Genomic DNA, 25,354 nt, shown 5'->3' on the forward strand with positions numbered 1-25,354 from the left:
TCCACTTAATGTTGTACTTACTATTCCACAATTTTTCTATTATTCTCCTGATGATCCTGTTCTCTGGTGTTCTGATTATATGTCCGAAAAATGAAATGCGTTTCTTCCTGATTGCACTCATTACCGGTTCTATTTCTTTGTAGACTGTTTCATTTGTAGCTACTCTCCAGTGTTCATCTTTCTGGTGCGATTTGTTGATGCACGTTCTGATGATTCTTCTCTCTATTTTGAGTATTTTGTCCATTTGTGCAGTGTTAATTGTTATGAAAATGGTGTCACTTGCATATGTTATTGCTGGTTGAGTGACTGTTTTGTAGTGTTCTAATTTTGTTGCTATTGACAGTATCTTTTTGTTATAGGTGTTCTTGGTGACATATTGCGCTCTAGTCAATTAGTTTATGCTGTTATGCCATGCTGGCTTTTCATTGGGGTTATATGTTATGATTTCTCCCAGACATTTAAATATATCTACAGTTTTGATTTCTTGGTTTCCTACGGCAATTTTGTTTATGAGTGGTGGGTCAGTTAACATGATGACTGTTTTTTCAAAGGATATTCCAAGGCCAATTTTCTGTGCTATTTCCTGCATTGAGATAACTTGTTCTTTGGTTTCCTGAATTCTGTTGGACAAGAGAGTAAGGTAATCAGCAAATCCTAGACAATTTAAACTTATTTTGTCTTTGGGTCTTCCAATTTGGAAGTTCTTTGGGTTCGTCTTGTACCATTCCCTCATGATATATTCTAAAGCACAGTTGAACAGCAGGAGTGCCAAGCAATCTCCTTGTCTTAAACCTGTTTTTATGATGAATGGCTCAGAGAGTTCGCCCCTGAACTTGGCTTTTGATACAGTGTTGGTTAAGGTGAGTTCTATCAATTTGATTAATTTTGTATGGAGCCCGAAATTTCTTAAGATTTTTAACATTGAAGGTCTATGGATACAGTCATATGCTTTTTTAAAGTCCATGATTGTTATTACAAGAGGTTTATTTCGTTTCTTGTAATATGCTATGGGTAATTTTAAAGTGATGATCTGTTCTGCGCAGCTTCTCCAAGGTCTGAAGCCTCCTTGGTATTCACTGAATTCTTCCTCTAGTTGCTCTTTGATCCTCTTGCATAGAATTCTGGAGAAAATATTGTATGTGCAGTCTAAGAGAGAGATACCTCTTAATTACCTGTGTTTGCTATCATCTCGTTTTTTGTAGAGTGGGTGGATAATGGCTGTGGTCCAATGTCTGGGAAACTTTTCTGTTATCCAGTTTTTTGTTAAGGCTATTTGTAAGGATGTTTGAACAGTATCACTGGCATATTTCCACATTTCTGCAAACACTTGGTCTTCTCCGCATGCCTTATAATTTTTCATCTCTCTGAGTACTTTGAATTACTACAGTACTCTAAAATATGCCATGTTCATCAGTCAAAACGTGATGATCATTACAATCAACGAGATTCAGTACTGCGTGTCGGCGTTTCATGTACATGAAGCAGTAAAGGAAGTATGTATAAGTGGAGAAGAGACAAACAGGATTATTCTAGTGACCATGCAAAATGCAAAAGGGGAAATCCATTGACATGAGCAAATTTGACAATGGATAGGTTGTTATAGCCTGACGTCTGGGAATGAACATCTGGGATACGGCGATGCTGCTTGCTTGTTCAGGTGCTGTTGTCGTGAGCATCTACAGAAAGTGGTTGAATGACAGTGAAACTATGAGTAGGCCACAAGGTGTTGGAGGACCACGCCACATCACAGACCGTGGAAATCGGAGGCTGCCACTCTCTAAAGCAGGATAGGCGGCGATCTGTGGCAGGTCTGACGACAGACTACGAAACAGGTGCAGGTACAAGTGTTTCGCAGCACACTGCCCAGCGCACGTAAGAGTCCGCAGCAGACGACACCTTCGTGTTCCCAAGTTGACCCAATGACATTGTGAGTTGCGATTGCAGTGGGCATGGTACCATAGAGACTAGATCGTCAGAACTCACGAGGTTGTTGTTCATGAGTATATACGCCATCGTCGACGTGAACGGCTGCCCGAGACATGTGCTGCACCACGGACACAAGTATGCTATGGGGGATTTTCACGTGGACTTCCATGGACTGAAATAGCAATCAAAGGCACCATAACAACTGCGAACTACGTGAACATAATTGCAGAACATCTGCTTCCCTTCATGCCTGTTATCTTACCCAGTGGTGATGGAATCTTCCATCAGGATATCTGTCCCGGTCACAATACGAGAATCGAGCTACTATGGTTTGAGGATTATGATTATAATCTCACGTTGAAGTCTTAGCCACCACAATCACCTGCTCTGAACCTGTTGGCAAACATCTGTGTTGCTCTCGGTCGCCGTTCCTCACCCACAAACTACCAGCCCGTAATTTACGGAAACTTGTAGACCTGTGAGTAGACATCTGGTGAAAAATACCTCGAGAAACCTACTAGGGTCTCGTCCAATCCATGGCACACGTTCAAGATGTGGACAAACAAGTTACTAAGCAGGTGGCCGTAATTTTTTGGCTCATCAGAGTATGTAACTTCCGCTTACTCCGTATGGAGATGAGCATGGAAAGGATAAAAAACTAGATGATTAAGGACATTTTTAAAAAACATTATGAAGCAACTTATCGTAGTATAAATAAATAGTGTTTGCTATCGCAAGATATTTTTTGAAATGTTATTGTGTCTTTGAAAGTTCCATTGCTTGCCAATATTTTCCATTTTTTAATAGGGGAAAAGTAGGAGTAATTGAAATTTTATTATTTCACAATTTCTAGATCATTTGTTTTTCCTTTTTACTACCACAACGATAACGTGGTTTTTTTCTTGTTTGTACCTCGTTTGCTGTTCCGTAACTAGGGGATGCCTTAGCGAAAGCTCTTCTGTTGCGAGTGACTTGCATGTCTTGTGCGTCAAAGCGAGGAGGTATGGTGACTGAGGCAGCAGATTCACAGTCGGAAAGCGCAGGCTTCAAAAGTCAGACCCACAACCCAGATCATCAGTTTGCTTAAATCACTTATGGTAAATACTGGGATGATACCTTTGAAAGGAACACAGCCGATTTGATTCCCCTTCTTTGGTCCTTTCCTGATCTGTGCTCCGTCGTTAGCGAACTCGTCGCCGACGGGATATTAAATCCTGATCTTCTTTTCCTGTCGAATGCGATACACCCTTTGATGTGGTGCTTCTGATTTCGGTTGCGTCATACAAAAATATCAGAGTAATTAATTTTATAATATATATTTTATTTCAACAGTGTGCACACTGTACTATAGTCTGTTAAAGCTGTTGGGCTAATTAATAATATTAGGTATCAAATACAATTACATATTTACACGAAAGTTCAGGCTGTCAGAGATTTTGTGATTGGTCCAGCTGATATACACGCCACATGTTGCTTATGTGGTATGAAAAAAATATTGTGGTAATTGCTTCTTGAGTACCGGTACATATGTAATACGAAAGTGTCTGGTACCATTGGATAAATTTTAAATTACGTTTTGTTTGAGAAGCTACTTCACAAATTCCTGACGCAGTAACGCGATCCTCTCGAATAAAAATAGGACTAACTGTGCTTGTACCAAGCAAAAATTTCTTGTTGACACTAGGTAAAACTGGTCAGTGGCTAAAAAAATGTAATCTCCGACGTGTTATTTTGAAATCAGTTTAGATACACACGTAATGAGAACCAGTGATGCATTAATTGATCGTGTAGCACTAGTTATGATTTTTTTACGCTGTTTAACTGCATCACTTCAGGTGAATGTTAGTATCGCATGCTTATAAAAGGCTACGATCTTTTATTCGCTTAAAGTGTACATCCTGAACTTTTCTCCGCTGCGAAACAGTCTTGATAGTGTTTCGTACGTGTACGAGTGACTTTTCAGCATTTATTACATGAGTCTGCTAGGTGAGTCTCAAAGAAACTGCGAATCGGTCGTTCGACTATACACATAGCAGCACTAAAACATCTGCAACAGTAATCGTATCGCTTGTAGTTGACGCCCACGATGAAACAAATAATAGACACACGTGCTTGCAATCTGATGAGGAATTTCTTTAGCGTGTGGAGGATGCACATCTCGTAAATTTTATTAATGAGAACCCAACAAATGTCAATAACTGGGACTCATTTACACGGGGCACAGAGAGGATATTTGATGGTTCAGTGGTTCACGGGTGTCGCGTCCGATAATGTTGTGAAAGCCACGCAGTGTTTCAGCGAGACAGCTGCTCGTCATCTTCAGATGGCTATTGACGTGTTGCTGCATTGATTAACCAGTGTATGTGCTAGCTCACTAGAAAAGTGCAGGCGCCAAAGGGTGGAGCTATCTTGTCATTTTAGACGAATCACAGAGGACGTCGACTTCCAGAGTCCTCCGCCGATGGAGTCTGCACACGAGACGCAGGAAAAGCGCGGCCCCAAATCGCGGCCAAGCGCGGGCGCGGGCATAGTGTTGGCGCAGAGTTTAAGAGTGTGGACTCCGATTCTCCCAGTTTTGCTGACACGTTGGTTTCGTTGGTCTGTTACCGCTGATATTTCAGTACCGCCAATGCTGGTTCCCTTGCCTTGGAAAGTTGAAATCCCTTGATTCTATTAACCAGTTCGTTACTTGTACGTACTCGTATTTCGAGTGCTTCTTTAATAATGGAGTCCCAGTACATCGAGGCGGAGGAAAGGATCTTTGTCTCTGCGTACCTTATGCTATGTACCGAGTCAAGATAGTCTTACGAAACAGAAAACTTTTCTGTCTGACCCGATCTGGTGTGGGATCTATGTTGAGCGCATTCATCTTTAACAGTGCGACACGTCTGGCCAACGTATGATCTCCCACACTGTCACGGGATTTTATGTATCTCTGGTCTCCTGTCTTTAATAGAACACAGCATCGTTTTCACATGCGTTGGTAGGCAGAAGATACATTTTCTTTGATGCTTGTTGAACAGTGTGCCGACCTCAAAGAACACGCAACCAAAATAGGGTAGAAAAATCATCTTCGTGGAGCTCTCCGTTTCTTCTGGCTGTTCTTGAGATTTAATGCGTGCAGGTTCAAATACATTACTAATCTGTTTATTAGAGTACCCGCTCTGTACAGACACAGAACGAAGATGGATAAGCTCTGCTCACAAATTCTCTGGATCATAACTCTAGCCCTGTGAGCGAGAGTCTGCAATACACCGGTGCGTTAAGATGGGCGATGGAAGCTCTGAACTCATAGATATAGGTCACTGTGAATTGGTTTACGGAACACGCTGTGACCCAAGGAACCGTTTCTTTTCTGCGGACCTAGATATGTGAAAACTGGAGTCCATTTTTCTACACTTTCAAGGTGAAGTAAATGCTCGAATGGAGAGAGTTAAGGTGTTGAAGAAATACAGGAAACGTTGCTGTCCTACGTGGCCATACTACAAAAGTGTCGTCCAAAAACATTTACGTTTCAAAATCACCAACTAAAGTGCATTTTCCTCGAAGTCTTCCCTAAAAAGGTTAATTTCTATGGGAGACAGGAGGCTACCCATAGAAACACCGTCAGTTAGATATAAAAGTGAGTCGAGGTAAGCACACGTCTGAAAAGATATAAGATGTCCTTCTCTAGCTTAGCTTCTTTGAGTTGTACTCGTGTGAACTCACTAATGTATCAGCTAGTTCGAGACGAAAATTCTTCAATCGCTGTACACAATCTTCTGAGTTCCGAATATGCTGTTCGCATTTTCCTACCCAAGGGCTCAGAAGGGAAACAAAATGTTTTGCTAGGTAATATGTTAGGGGCTATTATATTGTTCATAATGGGGCAAAGCGTAACCCCCTTCTTTATGGAATTTCGGAGACCCACAAAGTCGTGGCAGAACTGGAGAGACAAAGATCCTTTCGTCCTCCTCCACGTACTGTAACTCCATCATCAAAGAAGCAGTCGAAATATGTATAAGTAACGACTAGATTAATGGAGACACGGGATCTCAATTTAGCAAAGCATGGGAACCAGCATTGGCGGTATTAACCCATCATCGGCCGCAAACCAACGAATCCAATGAGTCAACACAAATGATGAGTTTAGCCCCAGACACTTAAACTGGGAGCCAACACTTCGCCCTCGCACGCGCTTGGTCGCGGTTTGCGGCCGCGTTTTTCCTGCGTCGCGCATGCGAAGACCGTGGCTCGTTTTTTTCCGGTAGGAGGCTACGGATGTTTACGACCTCTGTGATTGGTCTATGATGACGCCATAGCCGCATCATTTGGTGCCTGCGCTTTTCTAACGAGCCGGCGCTTGCATTGACGAGCCACTGCTGCAGCACGTCAGTAAGCCTCTAAGATGACGAGCAGCTGTCTCGTTGAAATATTGTGCAGCCTTCACAACATTATGACGTGACGCCCGCGAACCACTGAAGCAATCTCAAACAGCAAAGAGTACTTGATCTCAGAAAGTTAATGTGTTGCACCAGTATCATCAATTATATTTTTTTAAATTTTATTTCAGAAGACATCACCAATGGTTAAATGTATTGGCAGATGTTGGAGCTATACAAAGATTTGGAGTTCACTAACAGACAACCTTTTTCTAACGAAATGGTTAACTTTCTTATGTTTCTTGAAGCGTGACATCTACTGAATGACATCTCTTTCGGACGTTTGAACAGTAGAGGAAGTCTAACTATGTCGCTTTTCGCTTCCCCTTGCGGCAGTCTCTGCATTTTTGCCATGGGGTTATGTTGCAACAGCGTCTAACTAACTCTTCTGGAATAAGTGGGTGATCTGAAGACCAGAACCGAGAACATTACATTACCTGTACAAATGAAATGTGCCATTTTCTGTCTGATTTGCAATGCATTCTATGTGTTGCATGTGCCACAAGAGGTGCACATATTGAAGGGAACTGACGATGAACAAATATTTTTGAGTTAATACCATTGGTTACGGTTCATTCGTACAAACCAAAAAGAAGCCTGGATACAGAGTTATGAAATTGTTAAATAAACTGTGACGATATCGCTTTTGTACCATCGAACCAGGTATCAGGTGGAGAAACCTGACGAGAATGTATTATTGTGATTCCAATGGTCTCGAGGTACGGAGCAGATTATTTGTGAACAGTAGTTGTATAATACGGCAGATTTCAACATGATAGCAGATTGTATACGGAATCGGTAGCATGTGCATTCCTCTGCCTCTTTTTTGTCTGATGGAATACCTAAATAGAGAATGCCTTATGTTTGTCAGCCCAGAACGTCTATACATGTGATATCGCAATGTGATGGAGCACTCTGAATAAATAATACGATATCGAATGCAGAACGTCGAAGCTTCCCGAGTTCGTGAACTATGGATGCGCCTGATACGTATGCAGCGCTGCATAGCTCGTGAAACGGTCTGCTCCTTGGACAAGGAGTAACCTGTGGGTTGAGTACTGCTGTTCGAGCGATAACCATAAGAAAATGTATCAAGGCCACGAGAACAGTGTTGTCTTTCCAGACAAGGATAATGATGGCGGAGAGACGCTGAAATGTTATTCTGGTTTGGAGCAAGTCCCCAAACTGTGAAGTTGAACTTTTCTCACAGTGTGCTTGGGTACCAAATTGATGAAAATTTAGCTCCGCTGAAATTGACTGGAAAACTTTTGTGGAGTGAAAAAAGTAGAAACGAAAGTATTATTGTGAGAGGACATCCAGGAAGAACTCTGTAAAGAAGTATTTTTACTCACACTGAAGCGCCAAAGAAACTGGCATTGGCATTCGTAATCATATACAGCGATATGTAAACAAGCAGAATATGGCGTTGCGGTTGGCAACGGCTATATAAGACAACAAGTGTCAGGCGCAGTTGTCAGATCGGTTACTGCTGCTGCAATGGTAGGTTATCAAGATGTAAGTGGAACTGAACGTGAGGTTATAGTCGGCGCGTGAGCGCTGGGACACAGCATCACCGAGATAGCTATGAAGTGGGAATTTTTCCGTACGACTATTTCACGAGTGTACCGTGAATATCAGGAATCCGATAAAACATCAAATCTCCGATATCTCTGCGGCCGGAAACAGATGGGCTTTCGGGGCCGAAAGCCCACTCGTGTACCCTTGATGACTGCACGACACAAAGCTTTACGCCTCGCCTGGGTCCATTAATACCGACACTGGGCTGTTGATGACTGGAAAAATGTTGCCTGGTCGAACGAGTCTCGTTTAAAATTGTATCGAGTGGATGGATGTGTACGGATATGGAGACAACCTCATGAATCCATGGTCTCTGCATGTAAGCAGGGGACTGTTCAAGCTGGTGGAGGCTCTGTAATTCTATGGGACGGGTGTAGTTAGAGCGATATGGGACCTCTGATAGTTCTAGATACGACTCTGGCAGGTGACATGTACGTAAGAATCTTGACTGATCACCTGCATCATTCATGTCCATTGTGTTTCCCTACGAACTTGGGAAATTCCAGCAGGACAGTAGGACACTCTACACGTCCAGAATTGCTACAGAGTGGCTCCAGGAACACTCTTCTGAGTTTAAACACTTCCGCTGGCCACCAGAGTCCCCAGACATGAACATTTTTGAGCATATCTGGGATGCCTTGCAACGTGCTGTTCAGAAGAGATATCCATCCCCTCGTACTATTACGTATTTACGGACAACCCTGCAGGATTCATGGTGTTAGTTTCTTCCAGCACTTCAGGCATCAGTCGATTCCGTGCCACGTCGTGTTGCGGCGCTCCTGCGTGCTTGCGGGGGCGCTACACGCTATTAGGCAGGTGTACCAGTTTTTTGAGCTCTTCTGCATATAATTCATTCCCTGAACGGGAACTTGCTTGACCGATTTTATCTGCAAGATATCACTTTTAAGCTGGAGTGAGTGAGTACAAAAAGAACTTTTCATAAGAGGTGAAATCATCGTTATAAAGTTTTATCTCACGACTACGAGGAGCGCAAAGGATAGTTCGAGATACTCCAAGGGAGTCGCTGGGAAAGAGCATGTTTATGCTACACGACGAATTAAATTACAAAAACCCAAAAATACTTAACGAAAGTGCGTAGGTAATTTTTTTTCTGTGTACCAACTAAGAACGGGATACAATGATGATCCAAAATAATATCACCGAGTTGATTCACCGGTGGCACCCAATACAGCAGCGGTTCTGGGCGGCCTGGATTCGACAAACCCTTCTGAGGGTATGTGGCACCACATGTCTGCGCACAAGTCACGAAATTCCCTTAAATTACAATCCGGTGGTTTATGGGCGTGGAACTTGTGCCTTATAGCGTCCCGAAAGTGATCCATCGGATTCAGCTTGGTCGCCAAGGCATCAACGTGAGGTCTGTAGCACGGTTCTCAAATCACTGTAGCATAATTCTGGCCTCGTGGTACAGGAAATTATTCTGTTGGAAGATCGGAGAAGGCATCAAACATGAAGGGGTGCTGGTGGCTGGCAATAATATTCTCGTAGTCTACAGCTGTCGTGGTGCCTTCCATTACTACCAAAGTCCACGTGGAAGCGAAGTGATCGTTCTCTATAGCATAATACTTCCGCACGGGCCTGTAGCATGTTTCGAGCAGCTTCTCGTTTGGATGGAAGCGTGTCCGGACACGACCATCGACGTGATGTAACAAGAGACGTGATTCGTCCAATGACGCAACACTTTTCCATAGATTGCCCTCAAGTCTCAATGATCTCGTGCCCTCCATCGTTGGTTTCGTCTTTGCCTATGTTTTCCTTACTGTATCACGTGACCACAACGCCGCCAGATGGCATACGATCTAGGGGTGGGCAGTACTCGTAATGTGTGGCTTATTAGTCTGTGTGAAACGTTTTATTCTTGTGGATGCCGTACAACAAACAAATGACTCCAATGAAGTGAGAAATTGAGCTCTCTGTAACCGCATGTTACGTGTAGAATCACGGAGAACCCAAGTATTCCCAAGTGACAGAAATTTCAACCTCTTAATTCTTTGTATAAAGAAATGAGCAAAACATTTTAGATAATACTGTAAAGTTAAACAAGCACTGTCTTTATATTAAAAATATCAAGTTTACGTGAATTGTCGGAACAGGGATTCTCGCGAAGGTCAAGATAGGATCGTTGTACTCACACACAGCAGCAGAGATCTGTTAGGCAAGACAGGGTCTGCTAATGGCCTCTGTAAATTATTTAGAAATATGTTGTGCTACTGGCTGACACCTGAACGGGTGATGGAATTTCTGCCTGATTACACCGACATCATGAACTATTACCGGATGTGCTTATTTTAAACGAACGAGAGACCTCACTTCGTTCTTCAAGTCCACAGTTGAAGTGGTGTGCGATATTATCGCCTCTACAGTTTTAAGACAGAGTTTAGAATTGTTTTTGTCTGAACCACACCTGAGAATCGCATATAAATTGAAAATAAATCCTAGGGCATGGTTAAATTTCTTATCTGCTGGAGTAATGATATAATAACAGACATATTTAATTACACTGATTATGATGTTCTTGATTACAGCATGGAGCAGAACATTCTACATAAAATAATTTAATCAGTGCTGCTGTCCTAAAATTGAATAAATTTTGCAATAATTTTAATACGTCTGACTTGACGTCATTACACGATATCGTTCTATTAAGTAATACTGCTTCACAGAGCTGTACAGAATAATTTACAAAATAATCAATTTTTATTCTTGTGTTGTCACAGAAAGTTGTGTAAGTGTCGGTCGTTACAGCATTCCTGAACGTCTAACTACTAGTGTGACTCGTTGTTATATTTAATACGGCAATGTGTGACGCCAGTGTGTTAGTAAGTTTTCATATTGTAATGAAAAATTCCGTCTGTAATAATTGTTTTCCCTTCAACGAAATTAATTGAAGATTATCTTCATTGAAATACGATTCAGAAAAGAAACGCCATCACTCTATTTCGATTTAATGAATTAAATGAATCAGTCCGACTACAGAATTACTTTGCGTGTCTAGTCATCATAAAGCAATGAAGATATTTCAAATGCATGTCATTGTGTTGCACAGAAACACAAAACAGAATGTACTGTCGTGATGGGGATTCACAACCGGCCGAGAAATCGTAAATTAAGATGCAGTTGAATCGTTACAGTACATATGCCGTAATGAAAGTCCCTGAGTGTGAGCTTAGACTGTGGACTGGGCCAGGAGCCTCAATTTTCACCTTGCACGAAATTACCAACCGAGCAGTTCGTGAGAGTTTTATCACTAAACTCAAAATTTTAATCTATTTGTATTTCGTTCAGTCTCTTTCAAATTCCACAGAGGCTGGCTTACACACCATGCTACACTAACAGTGCAGTGCAGTCTATTTGATAATGAAACTTTCTCATACATGGAAACGGTGTGCAGGACAGACACTCAAACATGAAGCTTAACATTTTGCAAGTGGCGCACATCGTATTTTCGTATCGTAAATTGCTGTCGACACTTGTTATAAAGCATACCCAAGTCCCAAATAGGTGACGTAGTTGTCACGACACTGTCTCCCTGTTTGGGAGGAGGACGGTACAAATCCTTCCCCCCACTGATTTCACTATTTCACTTACCTTTGTCGTTAGTAATATCTGAAAATTATTATAGGGAATCGTAGAATTCCCCGTCCCAGAATGGCAAAGACCTCTTTCTTTCACCACGTTGCTGTCCGATTTAGTACTTCACTTTTAACTAATCTCCTGTCGAGCCGACATTATGTTGAATCCGATATTTCCATTCATGTCAACTTATTATATAACTAAACAACAGTTGAACATTCCTCATCCTATTCACGAACTCTAAAATTGTCGACGACCTCATATACTTTCTGGCCTGATGTTCACACTCCACTGATAATCACCTCCAATCAGCTATATCCGCCAAATTGCCTGCCTTCTGATCAAATGTTCATCAAGCGCAATAATAATCTACAGATACTCATGCTTTATCCACATAACTGCTTGAGTGCACCAAGGATCTGGTCTATCCCTGTTCCTTTATCTGTTACACACAGCTGTATTTCTAAAATTCTCTTTCACATCCTGGGTCACCTGCTGTAATATGAGGATGAAAGCTATTTCCTTACCGTTCATCTTACCCTGCACGCGTCACTCGATAATCGTACCTCATGAATAGCCAGTGACCCTTTTCCAACTTCCTTGGAGCTCTGTGGCAATAAATGACTAAAATCCTAAGGGAACCAAGACTAGATCTTATCAAAAAATACGTTGGAACCCTGTCCTGTATCCATCCAAAAGACAATCACAGACTTAACCCGCTGAATGGCCAAATATGGAGTCTAAATTCCAGGAACATTATCCATGCATACAAAACTCTCATTCTTCCCATCATCATCCACTCATTGTCATGTGGACCTCATTTCTTGTTAGGGTTTACTACTTTTTACGACTCCCCTTTGCCTCGTTTTGCCGGTCAGATTACCATCCAACAGACTTATCCTGGTCCCGCTTGCAAGGTTTTCACTTCTCCTCAAATACCTAGCTCACTTCTAGTCACATATCTCTAACTTCAACCAACAAACCGAACTCTGTCACCATTCTCCAACACTCTGACCGGCATTCTCACTAATATCAACATATATTTCTAAACACTACTTGTACGCTTCCAGGGTACTTACAATCTGTCTCCTTCCTAAACTCTGATAACTACTCACCCTACCACCTGCAGTATATGGTAAATCCCCTTATTAAACAGAGGTTCCAAAACACCTTCTTTTGCCTAGCCCAACCTTTTCTGACCACTTCAACTCTCTTATACGCTATTTGTAATTTGTTTTCCAAACGTACACTTCACAGAGATTTACTCACATGAAATCCTTTTGGCCTCACATCCATATTCAAAGCGCTAACGTACCAAGTACTACAACGACCACTCACAACCATCGTTTTCATAGGGCACAAACCAGTTCCTCATCGAACATTTCCTGACAATTTTATATCTCACTACAATACATTTAATATGACATTTTGTTGCTTTTACGCCAGCACCTGAGGAGCGTCAGCCTTCTCTGTGCCACCCTGACACAAAATGGGAAACAAAATTTATCTATATGTGTAAAATGTATGTACAATATTTGTATTTGTCTGATGTGTAGCCTTCTATGGAAGTGAAACGTGGTTGATAAACACTCTAAAAAGGATAGAATCTTTTGTAATTTGGTGTTACATGTCAATGCTGAAATTTGGATGGCCAGATCGTACAGCTAGAGGAGGTTTTAAATAGGAGAGAAAAGAAATTTATGGCATAACTTGACTGAAAGAAAGCATCAGTTGACAAGACATATTCTGCAGCATCAAGGAATCGTCGGTATGGTAATGGACAGAAGAGCTGGTGGGGGGAAAAGAATTGTAGAGGTGGATAGTCTTGACTATAGTAAGCAGGTCCAAATGGATGTAGGTTGTGGAAGCTATGAAGAGGTGAAAGACTTGCAAATGCCCGACTAGCGTGGAGAAGAATATAAACCCATCTTGCGGTTGTAGATCACGACAGCAATAACACAAAAATAATGTGTGCGTATATCGCCCACTACAGCTCTGGAAATGCTGGAACAAAAATTTCAATTATTTGTTTGGTTCTTTACGATCAAGAGACAATTTCAGTCGATCTAATAACTCCTATTTGTTCTCTACTGATCCACCGTGGATAAGAGGCTGCGCCTGGTCGGATTTTTACTTCATGTATACAGAATCAGAGAGATCTACATATGCATAACTGGAGCCATCAGTATGTGGATTCCGAGAATTTTTAGTGAACCTTGAGATGATTATTGTCGAACTGTTTGATTCTGTATACATGGAGTGCATAGGGGCCTGAAGATAGCTTTAATGAGATGCCAAAACTGGTTGTCTAAGTAAAATAACTTCTGAAAATATACGGCTGTTTGGTGACTTTTCTTTGGTAAACTCCTGTTAGTGGTTCTAGTGATAGGGAAGTGGATAAATCTAAGTATAACTTTACAATGTCTGAAGCAGTTCCAAGCAGTCTTGTTGTGTTTGTGGTTTACTGTCTGGAAAAATATTCTGTCGGGTTCAAATGGCAGTTAAGCACCGTTACGGATAGGGTGTGGGTATTTATGTTGTGACATGTAAAAGTAAAAGGAAATATATTTTATCGAAGTCGCTGGTAAATTAGTGTCCCTGTTGCTGATGTTCAATGGGTACGGTTATATAAATTGTAACCAAACAGTTTCAGCAAAAATCTATGGAGATACGGCACCCTATCACTGCCAGGAGTGAGGGTCACGGTAGCAAGCTGGTGGCATGTAAAAGTAACCAGAAGTACTTACATTAGTGTCAAATCAATCATTTTTTTGGTCGATAGGCCGATTAGTGACAGTTTCGCTCTTTCACCAATATGGGTATGACAGAAGGAGGGGGGGGGGGGGGGGGGAGGAGCGTGATGTGAAGGGATGACGTAAAACTAATGACGACAACGAATATTAAAATCGATTTCACGTGTTCATTATTGTTAGGCTGACTGGTTACAATTGGTATGGGGTCGGGATGGGATGGGATGGAGTTGACATAAGAAGCATTTTTACAGAGTGCGCGAAGCAATATCAACTAAACTTCTTACATGTATCACTATGTGGAAAAACATTGAGGTTTAAGAAATAACTTGCATCTTCAAGCATGAGGGGTGGGAGGAGGAAGGGATTGAAATGGAAACATAACCGAAAGTTACTGGACACAATCGGATAATCGGTTAGTAACTACACTGACAGAAACAGAATCGCACCCTACCAATCTTATACTCGTACTCTAGTGCTTCCGTGCCGACGGAAATTGTTGATTAGTCTTTCATGCTTATGTGAGCTTATTTTCAGTACACCGAAAAAAGCCATTCCTACCGAGGAAAAATGGTGTGAGTAAGTGACAATTTAACTGTTTCTAACTTTACTAGAACATCTGAGGTGGAGATGTAACACACCATGCCAAGAGAACGTACAGGTGCAGCTTATCAGCATCTTCCGGATTCTGAATCATTGGTTTCAGGGACATACCGACAGATCCGGCAGACAGTCGGCTGTAGCAGAATGAATGCATAATGAATGACTACGAGATAGAACTGAGGACTGATGTGTTGCAAGAAGTTTGGGCAACGGACTCTCCTGATAGACTGCACCCCGTGTGGAATTATTCGACTGGCTCTGACAAATAGGCGGATGACACGGCTGAAGTTCGGAAGTGAGTTTCAGGCGGAGGGTCACCACGAACCGTAGAGAACCGTTTACTGGAATGTGGTTTTGGGATGTCAAAGACGATGCATCGAATACTGCTAGTAGAGTCAAATGGTACATTGAGTGGTACTGTGTGGAGTGCAGAGATGAGTTTTTCTTTTCTTTGTGGCGATTAGGAGAAACGAATGCGGCCGTAGACGGCGAACAGTCAAAGGTCACACGAAGCATTCTCGGAACCCATACGTCTCCGTCTCCTGGGATCATGTTGTGGTGAACTATTGGATACAGCGACAGGACTGATTTGTAATTCTTGAAGGGAGGCTGAATGCTTGCCAATATGTGACAAGAATGGTAAACCTTGTCGTCGTACCCTTAACAACAACTCTAGCACGGTAAAGCAGGATCCCCATATCGCAGTTTACGCACAAACACCTTAAGGAATGTACGGACCCTTGACTAGCCCGCCCGGCTGCCTGATTTGCAACCCATAGAACGTGTGTAGGATGCTACAAGCGCACTTTTATAGTCGCCCCACGCCAAACGTCTTGATGAATTGTCACTTTATGCGTTTCAGATTTGAGAACGTAGTCCTCTACATGATTGCTTCCATACCACAGCAAATACAAGAGTGTTTTTTTGCGCCGATGGGGACAAACATGATATTGATGTTGATGATGGACATCAGTACCAAATGGAACAAAAGTTCAGTAATTTGACACGCTTTATGTGGTGACTTCTCCATAGTTTTATTTATTGAATTGTCAGTTTCCGTCGGTCCATGCGAGACAAAGGTACTTGATCAGGGACCCTGTGAGTACATAGTTACAAATTTCTTGTTAGTCAATTTATGGTAAAGAAATTAAAGAATAAATAAGACACGAAGAATCAAAGTATACTAATATATAACACATTACAGAGAATAGCCCTCTACTCCTACGAGGAACTCTTGCACAGAATAGAAGGAGTTTGCCATAAGAAAACCTTTCAACTTGGATTTATCACTTTTGGTCTGTTCTATAGGAAACCTCTTGAAAATGAAACCAGCTGAATAGTGCACTCCTTTCTGTACATTACTTAAGGAAGTGCTATCCAAAGGCATTTGGTGTTTCCGGCTAATGTTCACTGAGATAATGTTTTCAACAAAAAATTTCATGAAGAAATTTATGTACGGAAGTATTAAAACTCCGAGACATCTGAACAATGGACGTGACAGTTGACGAACTGAAACCGCAGGTGGGTGCGGCCGCCCGATTGTGAGCTGAGAATTTTCTTGGTGACTGCAGAGACTTGCCACAAATATAAAACCATGCGAAATACTAGAGTGAAAGGAAGAAAAGTAAAGAAGCCTTAGTGTATCAGTGGAGAACGTTCTTATAGGAAAAAAGGAAAGATACCAGCAGTGAGTATCTGCACAACTGGAATGTGATACTTCCAAGAATGTCTTCCATCTACTCTTCCCTTCTTTTTGAATCAGCGGTATTCTAACTCGTTTGATGCGGTCCGCCATGAATTCCTCTCCTGTGCCAACCTTTTCATCTCAGAGTAGCACTTTTAACCTAAGCCTTCAATTATTTGCTGGATGCATTTGAGGATTTTTTACCCTCTACAGCTCCCTCTAGTACCATGGAAGTTATCTCATGATGTCTTAACAGATGTCCTACCATGCTGTCTCTTCTTCTTATCAGTGTTTTCCACAAATTCTTTTCCTTGCCCATTCTGCGCAGAACGTCCCTAGTCCTTGTCTTATCAGTCCACCTAATTTTCAATATTCTTCTGTAGCACCACATCTCAAATGGTGCGATTCTCCTCTGTTCAGGTTTTCCCATAGTCCATGTTTCACTGCCGCACAATGCAATGCTCCAAACGTGCATTGTCACAAATTTTTTCCTCAAATTAGGACCTACTTTTGATACTAATAGACTTCCCTTGGCCAGGAATGCCCTTTTTGCCAGTGCTAGTCTACTTTTTATGTCGCCCCTGCTCCGTCCATCATGGGTTATTTTGTTGCCCGGGTAGTAGAATACCTGAATTTCATTTGCTTCGTGAACACCAATCCTGACGTTGTTTCCCGCTGTTCTGACTTCTGCAACTTCTCATTACTTTCGTTTTCCTTCGATTTACTCCAAGTCCATACTATGATCTTATTAGACTGTTCATTCCATTCAATAGATAATGTAGTAATTCTTCCTCAGTTTCACTGAGGATAGCAATCTTCGGCTGGGGGCTACTCAGGAAGATGTCGTCATTAGGAGAAACAAAACTGGTATTCTACGGATAGGAGCGTGGAGTGTTAGATCCCTTAACCGGACAAGTAGGTTAGAAAATTTAAAACGGGATGTGGATAGGTTGAAGTTAGATATAGTGGGGATTAGTGAAGTTAGGTGGCAGGTGGAACGGGACTTCTGGTCATGTGAATACAGGGTTATAAATACAAAGTCAAATAGGGGCAATGCAGGAATGGGTTTGATAATGAATAAGAAAACAAAAATACGGATAAGTTGCTATGAACAGCATAGTGAACGCATTATCGTAGCCGAGACAGACACGAAGCCCACGCCTACCACAGTAGTACAAGTGTCAACATTGAAGAAATGTGTGGTGAGGTAAAATGAATTATTCAGATAGTTAAGGAAGACGAAAAATTAATTGTGATTGGAGACTGGAATTCGATACTAGGAAAAGGAAGAGATGGTGAATATGAAATGGGGGGAAAAGGAATGAGAGAGGAAGCCGCCTGCTTGACTTTGGAACAGAGCATAATTTAAGCATCACTAACGATGGTTTAAAACTCGTAAAAGAAGGCTGTACACTTAGAAGAGAACTGGAGACACCGGAAGGTTTCAGATTCATTATATCATGGTTAGACACAGATTAAGGAACAATATTTTAAACTGTAAGATTTTCCCAGGGGCAGATATCGAGTCTGACCACAATTTAGTGGTTATGAACTGAAGATTAAAAGTGAAGAAATTGGAAAAAGGTAGGAACTTAAGGAAATGGGACCTGGATAAGTTGAAAGACCTAGAGAATGTTGATAGCTTCAGAGAGAGCATCAGGCAACGGTTGACTACAACAGGGTAAAGGAATACAGTAGAAGACGAATGGGTAACTTGAAGAGATGAAATAGTGAAGGTAGCAAAGGATCAAATAGGTAAAAATATAAGGCTTGGTAGGAATCCTTGGACAGCAGAAGAGACATTGAATTTAACTGCTTACAGAAAAATTAAAGTGGTCTTTGAGGAAAAAGGACGCAACTGTATGAATACTGAGGACTGAGATGGTAAACCAGTCCTGAGCAAAGAAGGGAAAGCTGAAAGTTGGTAGGAGGATATAGTGGGTCTATACAAGCGAGATGAACTTGAAAGCAATTTTATTGAACGGGAAGTGGATGTAGATGAAGATGAGATGGGAGACATGATACTAGGAAAAGAATTTGACAAAGCTCTGAAAGATCTCAGTCGAAATAAGGCCCCGGGAGTAGACGTCGTTCCACCAGAACTATTGACAGCGTTGGGAGAGCCAGCCACGACACAACTCTTCCACCTGGTGTGCAAGATGTGTGGGACACCCTCACACTTCAATAACAATGTGATAATTCCAATTCCACAGAAAGCAGTTCCTGACAGGTGTGAAAATTACCGAACTATCAGTTTAATACGTCATGGTTGCAAAATAATAACTCGAATTCTTTACAGAAGAATGGAAAAAACTGCTAGAAGTAGACCTCGGAGGGATCAATTTGGATTCCGGAGAAATGTAAGAACACGCGAGATAATTTTGACACTACGACTTATCTTAAAAAAAAAGTATGTTAAGGAAAGGCAAACCTACATCTAGAGCATTTGTAGACTTAGAAAAAGCTTTTGACGATACTGACTGGAATACTCTCTATGGAGCTCTGAAGGCAGCAGAATTAAAATACAGGGAGCGAAAGGCTGTTCAAAACTCATACAGAAACGTGATGGCAATGTTAAAGAGTCGAGGGGCAGGAGTGGGGAGCAGTGGTTGAGAAGGAGTGAGACAGGTTTGTAGCCTATCCCCGATGTTTTTCAATCTCTACATTGAACAAGCAGTAAAGGAAATAAAGAAAATGGAGTAGGAATCAAAACTCAGGGAGAAGAAATAAAAATTTTGAGGTCTGAAGATGATATTATAATTCTGTAAGAGACAGCAAAGGACTTAGAAGAGTAGCTGACGGAAATGGGCAGAGTTTTGAAAAGAGGATATAAGATGAGCATCAACAAAAGCAAAACGAGGATGGCCAAATGTATTCTAATTTAACCAGGGGGAACCAGATTAGGAAACGAGACAGTTGATGTAGTAGATGAATTTTGCTATTTGGGCAGAAAAATAACTGATGATGGCTGAAGTAGAGAGGATACGAAAAGTGTTTTGGTAATGGCAAGAAAAGCATTTTTTAAGAAATCTGTTAGCATCGAATATGGATTTAAGTGCCGAGAAGTCTTTTCTGAAGATATTTGTCTGGAGTGTAGCCATGTATGAAAGTGAAACATGGACGATAAACAGTTGACATAAAGAGAGAATAGAAGCTTTCGAAATGTGGTGCTACACAGAAATGCTGAAGATCAGGTGGGTAGATCATGTAAGTAATGAGGAATTACTGAACAGAATTGAGGAGGCAAGATATTTGTGGCAGAACTCGACCAAAATATGGGGCCGGTTGGTAGTACACAGTCTGAGGCATCAAGGGATCATCAATTGAGTAGTGGAGGGAAGCGTAGGGGGTTAAAAATCGTAGAGGGAGATCAAGAGAGAAATACAGTAAACTTATTCAGAAAAATGTAGGTTGTAGTAGTTATTCGGAGATGAAGGATTGCACAGGATAGAGTAGCAGGGAGAGCTCCATGAAGCCAGTCTTCGGACTGAATATCACAATAACGACAACAGCAATGTCTTCTGCTAATCTTATTATTGATATCCTTACACCTTGTATTGTAATTCCACTCTTGTCCCTGTGTTTTACTTCCGTCAGTCCTTCTTTGATGTATACATTGAACAGCAGGGACGAAACAACATCCATTTCTTAAACCCTTCTTAACCCGAGCACTTCATTCTTAATCTTCCACACTTATTTTTATTTCTTGGTTCTTGTACATATTGTATATTGCCCGTCTCTCCCTACAGCTTACCCCTATTTTTCTCAGAGTTTCGAACATATTGCACCATTTTACATTGTCGAACGCTTTTTCCAGGTCGACAAATTTTATGAACTTGCCTTCATTTTTCTTTTGATTCCATTATCAACCACAACGTCAGAATTGCCTCTCTGCTGCCTTTATCTTTCCTAAAGTCGAACTGAGCTTCATCTAACACATCCTCAATTTTCTTTCCCATTCTACTCTATATTATTTTTGCCAGCAACTTGGAAACATGAGCTATTAAGAGAAACGTGATACCGTAATGAAAATTTATAGTCCTGACATTTCTTCATTGAATGATAAGATCAGTTAACGTAGTTACTATTTTCAAGTGTCGCTAATACAAAGCCACTATTATATTATTATATGGCTGTTACAAGACATTACTTTCACATAGTCATTTTACTTTATCGACATCTTTTGCATGTTAGCATTCTTTAGCCCTTGTTTTCCTTATGCTACACCCTTAGAATGCTGTATGTCGATATAATCAGATGGTGTCAACACTAAAATTAGTCTTTGTAACTAGTGCCCTCTCTGACTTCACTGATGACTGTCTTACATAACTTGTTATCATGACTCTTTGGTCATCTGAGGTTACATGGACCTCAGATGGCAGTCGCCTGTTAACTGCCAGGAGTGTATGAAAAGCTTACCTAAATTTCGAAGATATTGTCAAAATCTGGTTATGTTGCATTCCACGTTTTGTTATTGTCACATGTATACGCAACTTCCTTCTGTGAGAAATATGCATTTTTAAATCAATAGATGTTATAATTTTATAAGTTGTGGTGACAATTATTGAACGTAAATTCGTTACAAACTACGGCTTGTGCACACTTTATTCAACACGTAAATGCCACTACAGATATTCGGATTTTGGTTATGACATGTTCGATATGCCTTCCATCATTGGCGATGATGTGGCGCAGACGAATAGCGAGAATCTGCATGACCCGCTGTCGGAGCATCAATGACCTCCTGAATGGCTGTTTTCAGCTCAGCCATGGTTTTTGGATTATTGCTGTACACGTTATCTTTAATTCAACCCCACCAAAAGGAGTCGTATATGTTCAGATCCGGAGAATATGGCGGCCAATAGAGGCCCATGCCCATGCCAGTGGCCTCTGAATACCTCAGAGCCATAATTCGGTCCCCAAAGTGCTCCTCTAGGACATGAAACATTCTCCTGTTTCGATGGGATCGAGCTCCGTCTCGCGTGAACCACGTCTTGTCGAAATCAGGGTCAGTTTGAATAATGGGAATGAAATCACCTTCGAAAACCTTCACGTAACGTTCGGTAGTCACCGCGGCATCAAGGAACATCGCACCGATTATTCCGAGACTGAACACTACACAATACAGTCACCTGTTGAGGGTGAAGAAACTTCTGGATCAGGCAATGTGGATTTTCAGTCCCCCAAATGTGCCAGTTTTGCATACTGACGAACCCATTCATGTGAAAGTGGGCTTCGTCGCTAAATCAAACCATACGAATTCCCATCATGCCCTGCGGCCAATGGCGTAGTTTGAACGTCCTATGACGATTTTGTTTCATAAAGTTCAATAATTGTCACCTGTGTTATTTCGGACATGTTGAGACGGGAGGCGTGCTAGGGTAGTCCATACAGCTGCAATGGCCACTGTGTCCGGATGGCTCAGTGGTCTGAGCATCTGCCTGATAAGTAGGAGACCCGAATCGAATTTCGGTTCAACACAAATTTTCCACTTTCCCCATTGATTTCAATCAATGCCCGCTTGCAGCCAATGTCTGTAATTCCTTTGTGTCTACTGTATTTTATGTTGATGTCCAGAGATACAACTCTTATATTTAGATTTCTTGGTCTATGTACACTCAATCTGTTATTTTTTCTGTTTATTCTGTGTTGCACTTGATGATGGTGTAATTTACCGAAACCTACCAAGAAGAAAAGTCATATACAGGGTGGTCCATTGATAGTGACCGGGCCAAATATCTCACGAGATAAGCGTCAAACGAAAAAACTGCAAAGAACGAAACTTGTCTAGCTTCAAGGGGGAAACCAGATGGCGCTATGGTTGGCCCGCTACATGGTGCTGCCATAGGTCAAATGGATATCAACTGCGTTTTTTAAAATAGGAACCCCCATTTTTATTACATGTTTGTATAGTACGTAAAGAAATATGAATGTTTTAGTTGGACCACTTTTTTCGCTTTTGGCGCTGTAATAGTCACAAACATATGGCTCAAAATTTTAGACGAACAGTTGGTAACAGGTAGGTTTTTTAAATTAAAATACAGAACGTAAGTACGTTTGGATATTTTATTTCGGTTTTTCCAATGTGATACTTGTACCTTTGTGAACTTATCATTTTTCAGAACGCATGCCGTTACAGCGTGATTACATGTAAATACCACATTAATGCAATAAATGCTCAAAATGATGTCCGTCAACCTCAATGCCTTTGGCAATACGTGTAACGACATGCCTCTCAACAGCGAGTAGTTCGCCTTCCGTAATGTTCGCACATGCATTGACAATGCGCTGACGCAAGTTGTCAGGCGTTGTCGGTGGATCACGACAGGAAATACCCTGCAGTTTTCCCCACGGAAAGAAAGCCGGGAACGTCAGATCCAGTGAACGTGCGGGCCGTGGTATGGTGCTTCGACGACGAATCCACCTGTCATGAAATATGCTATTCAATACCGCTTCAACCGCACGCGATCTATGTGGCGGACATTCATCATGTTGGAAGCACATCGTCATTCTGTCATGCAGTGAAACATCTTTTAGTAACATCTGTAGAACATTACGTAGGAAATCAGCATACATTGCACCATTTAGATTGCCATCGATAAAATAGGGGCCAGTTACCGTTCCTCCGATAATGCCGCACCATACATTAACCCGCCAAGATCGCGGAAGTTCCACTTGTCGGAGCTATCGTGGATTTTACGTTGCCCAACAGCGCATATTATGCCGGTTTACGTTACCACTGTTGATGAATGACGCTTCGTCGCTAAATAGAACGCGTGCAAAAAATCTGTCATCGTCCCGTAATTTCTCTTGTGTCCAGTGGCAGAACTGTACACGACGTTCAAAGTCGTCGCCATGCAATTCCTGGCGCATAGAAATACGGTACGGGTGCAATCGATGTTGATGTAGCGTTCTCAACACCGACATTTTTGAGATTCCCGATTCTCGCGCAGTTTGTCTGCTACCGATGTGCGGATTAGCCGCGACAGCAGCTAAAACAGCTAAATGGGCATCATAATTTGTTGCAGGTCGTGGTTGACGTTTCACATGTGGATGAACACTTCCTGTTTCAAAATGGTTCAGATGGCTCTCAAAACTATGGGACTTAACATCTTAGGTCATCAGTCCCGTAGAACTTAGAACTACTTAAACCTAACTAACCTAAGAACATCACACACATCCATGCCCGAGGCAGGATTCGAACCTGCGACCGTAGCAGTCCCGCGGTTCCGGACTGCAGCGCCTAGAACCGCACGGCCACCGCAGCCGGCCAGGCTTCCTGTTTCCTTAAATAGCGTAAATATCCGGCGAACGGTCCGGACACTTGGATAATGTCGTCCAGGATACCGAGCAGCATACGTAGCACACGCCCGTTGGGCATTTTGGTCACAGCAGCCATACATCAACAAGATATCGACCTTTTCCGCAATTGGTAAACGGTCCATTTTACCATTTTAACGCGGGTAATGTATCACGAAGCAAATACCGTCCGCACTGGTGGAATGTTACGTGATACTACGTACTTATACGTTTGTGATTATTACAGCGACATCTGTCACAAAGCGAAAAAAGTGGTCCAACTAAAACATTCATATTTCTTTACGTACTACACGAATATGTGTTAAAATGGGGGTTCCTATTAAAAAAAAAAAAAAACGCAGTTGATATCCATTTGACCTATGGCAGCGGCATCTAGTGGGCAAACCATAGCGCCATCTGGTTTCCCCCTTCAAGCTAGACGAGTTTCGTCCTTTGTAGTTTTTTCGTTTGATGCTTATATCGTGAGATATTTGGCCCGGTCACTGTCAATGGACCACCATGTATACTGCTGATAGCCAAAAATATGCATTTGTACAAATACCTCGCAGCTGTAACTGGTTGCCTACGCAGGCCAGGGGCAGCGCGGCGCAGCTGAGGCGCGCTGAGGTGCCTGCCGCCGCCACAGGCCGTGTGACGTGACGCCTGCTCCCTGGCGTCTGCAGCGGCAGGTTGAGCCCCGGGGCGCCGCTAGGCGGGGCAGCTGCAGCTGCACTTTGACGAGAGTTCCAGCCGTCAGAGCGCCCCCAGGGCCGAGCTCTCTGTGCCGGCAGGCGCGATAATACCGCCCTCGACGACAGGTGGTGAACTCTCACCCCCTGCGCCTGCTCGTCTCTCCTCTCGCTGTCTCTCCTTTGTCCGGAGGAGCGCTCTGTGTGCCAGACCTGTATTGCATGCTGAATGGAGCATATCCTGCGTAGAATTCACCAGAGAAAGAAGAAGCCAGAGAATCCACTAAGCAGGCCAAAAGCTCTATCCAGTGACTCAATGACGAGTCACGTTTGGCAGTAGAAGAGAGTAGAAGGAAAGCCGAAGTTTTAAATTTTGCGTGTAAGAAAGACCACAACAACATAGAAGTCGCAGAAATGAAATTCGTTAGAGCACTACCGGAACATACGCCTTGATAAAATAAGGAACTAGAGTATACGGAATCACTTTAAAAACTTTTCAGAACGAGATAAAATGGACGAATCTGTTCTTTCGGACATTTCCGAAAGAACGGATGACATCTTCATATCGTTAAGGCTAACCGGCTGATGACCTTCTTCATTGCGCATGGACACGAATTACCTGAACTCTTACGGGACTCAGCGGATTGTCTGCCGCGAGTAATGGGTATAATGGCAGGGGCACTGCGAATGTAGCGTGCCGGCGATAAGTCCCTGCAGTCACACTACCCTCTGTGCCCTCGGTGGCTCATATGGACAGAGCGTCTGCCATGTAAGCAGGAGATCCCGGATTCGAGTACCGGTCGGGGCACA

The sequence above is a fragment of the Schistocerca piceifrons genome, chromosome 1, assembly GCF_021461385.2.
Source record: "Schistocerca piceifrons isolate TAMUIC-IGC-003096 chromosome 1, iqSchPice1.1, whole genome shotgun sequence".
Taxonomy (NCBI): Eukaryota; Metazoa; Arthropoda; class Insecta; order Orthoptera; family Acrididae; genus Schistocerca; species Schistocerca piceifrons.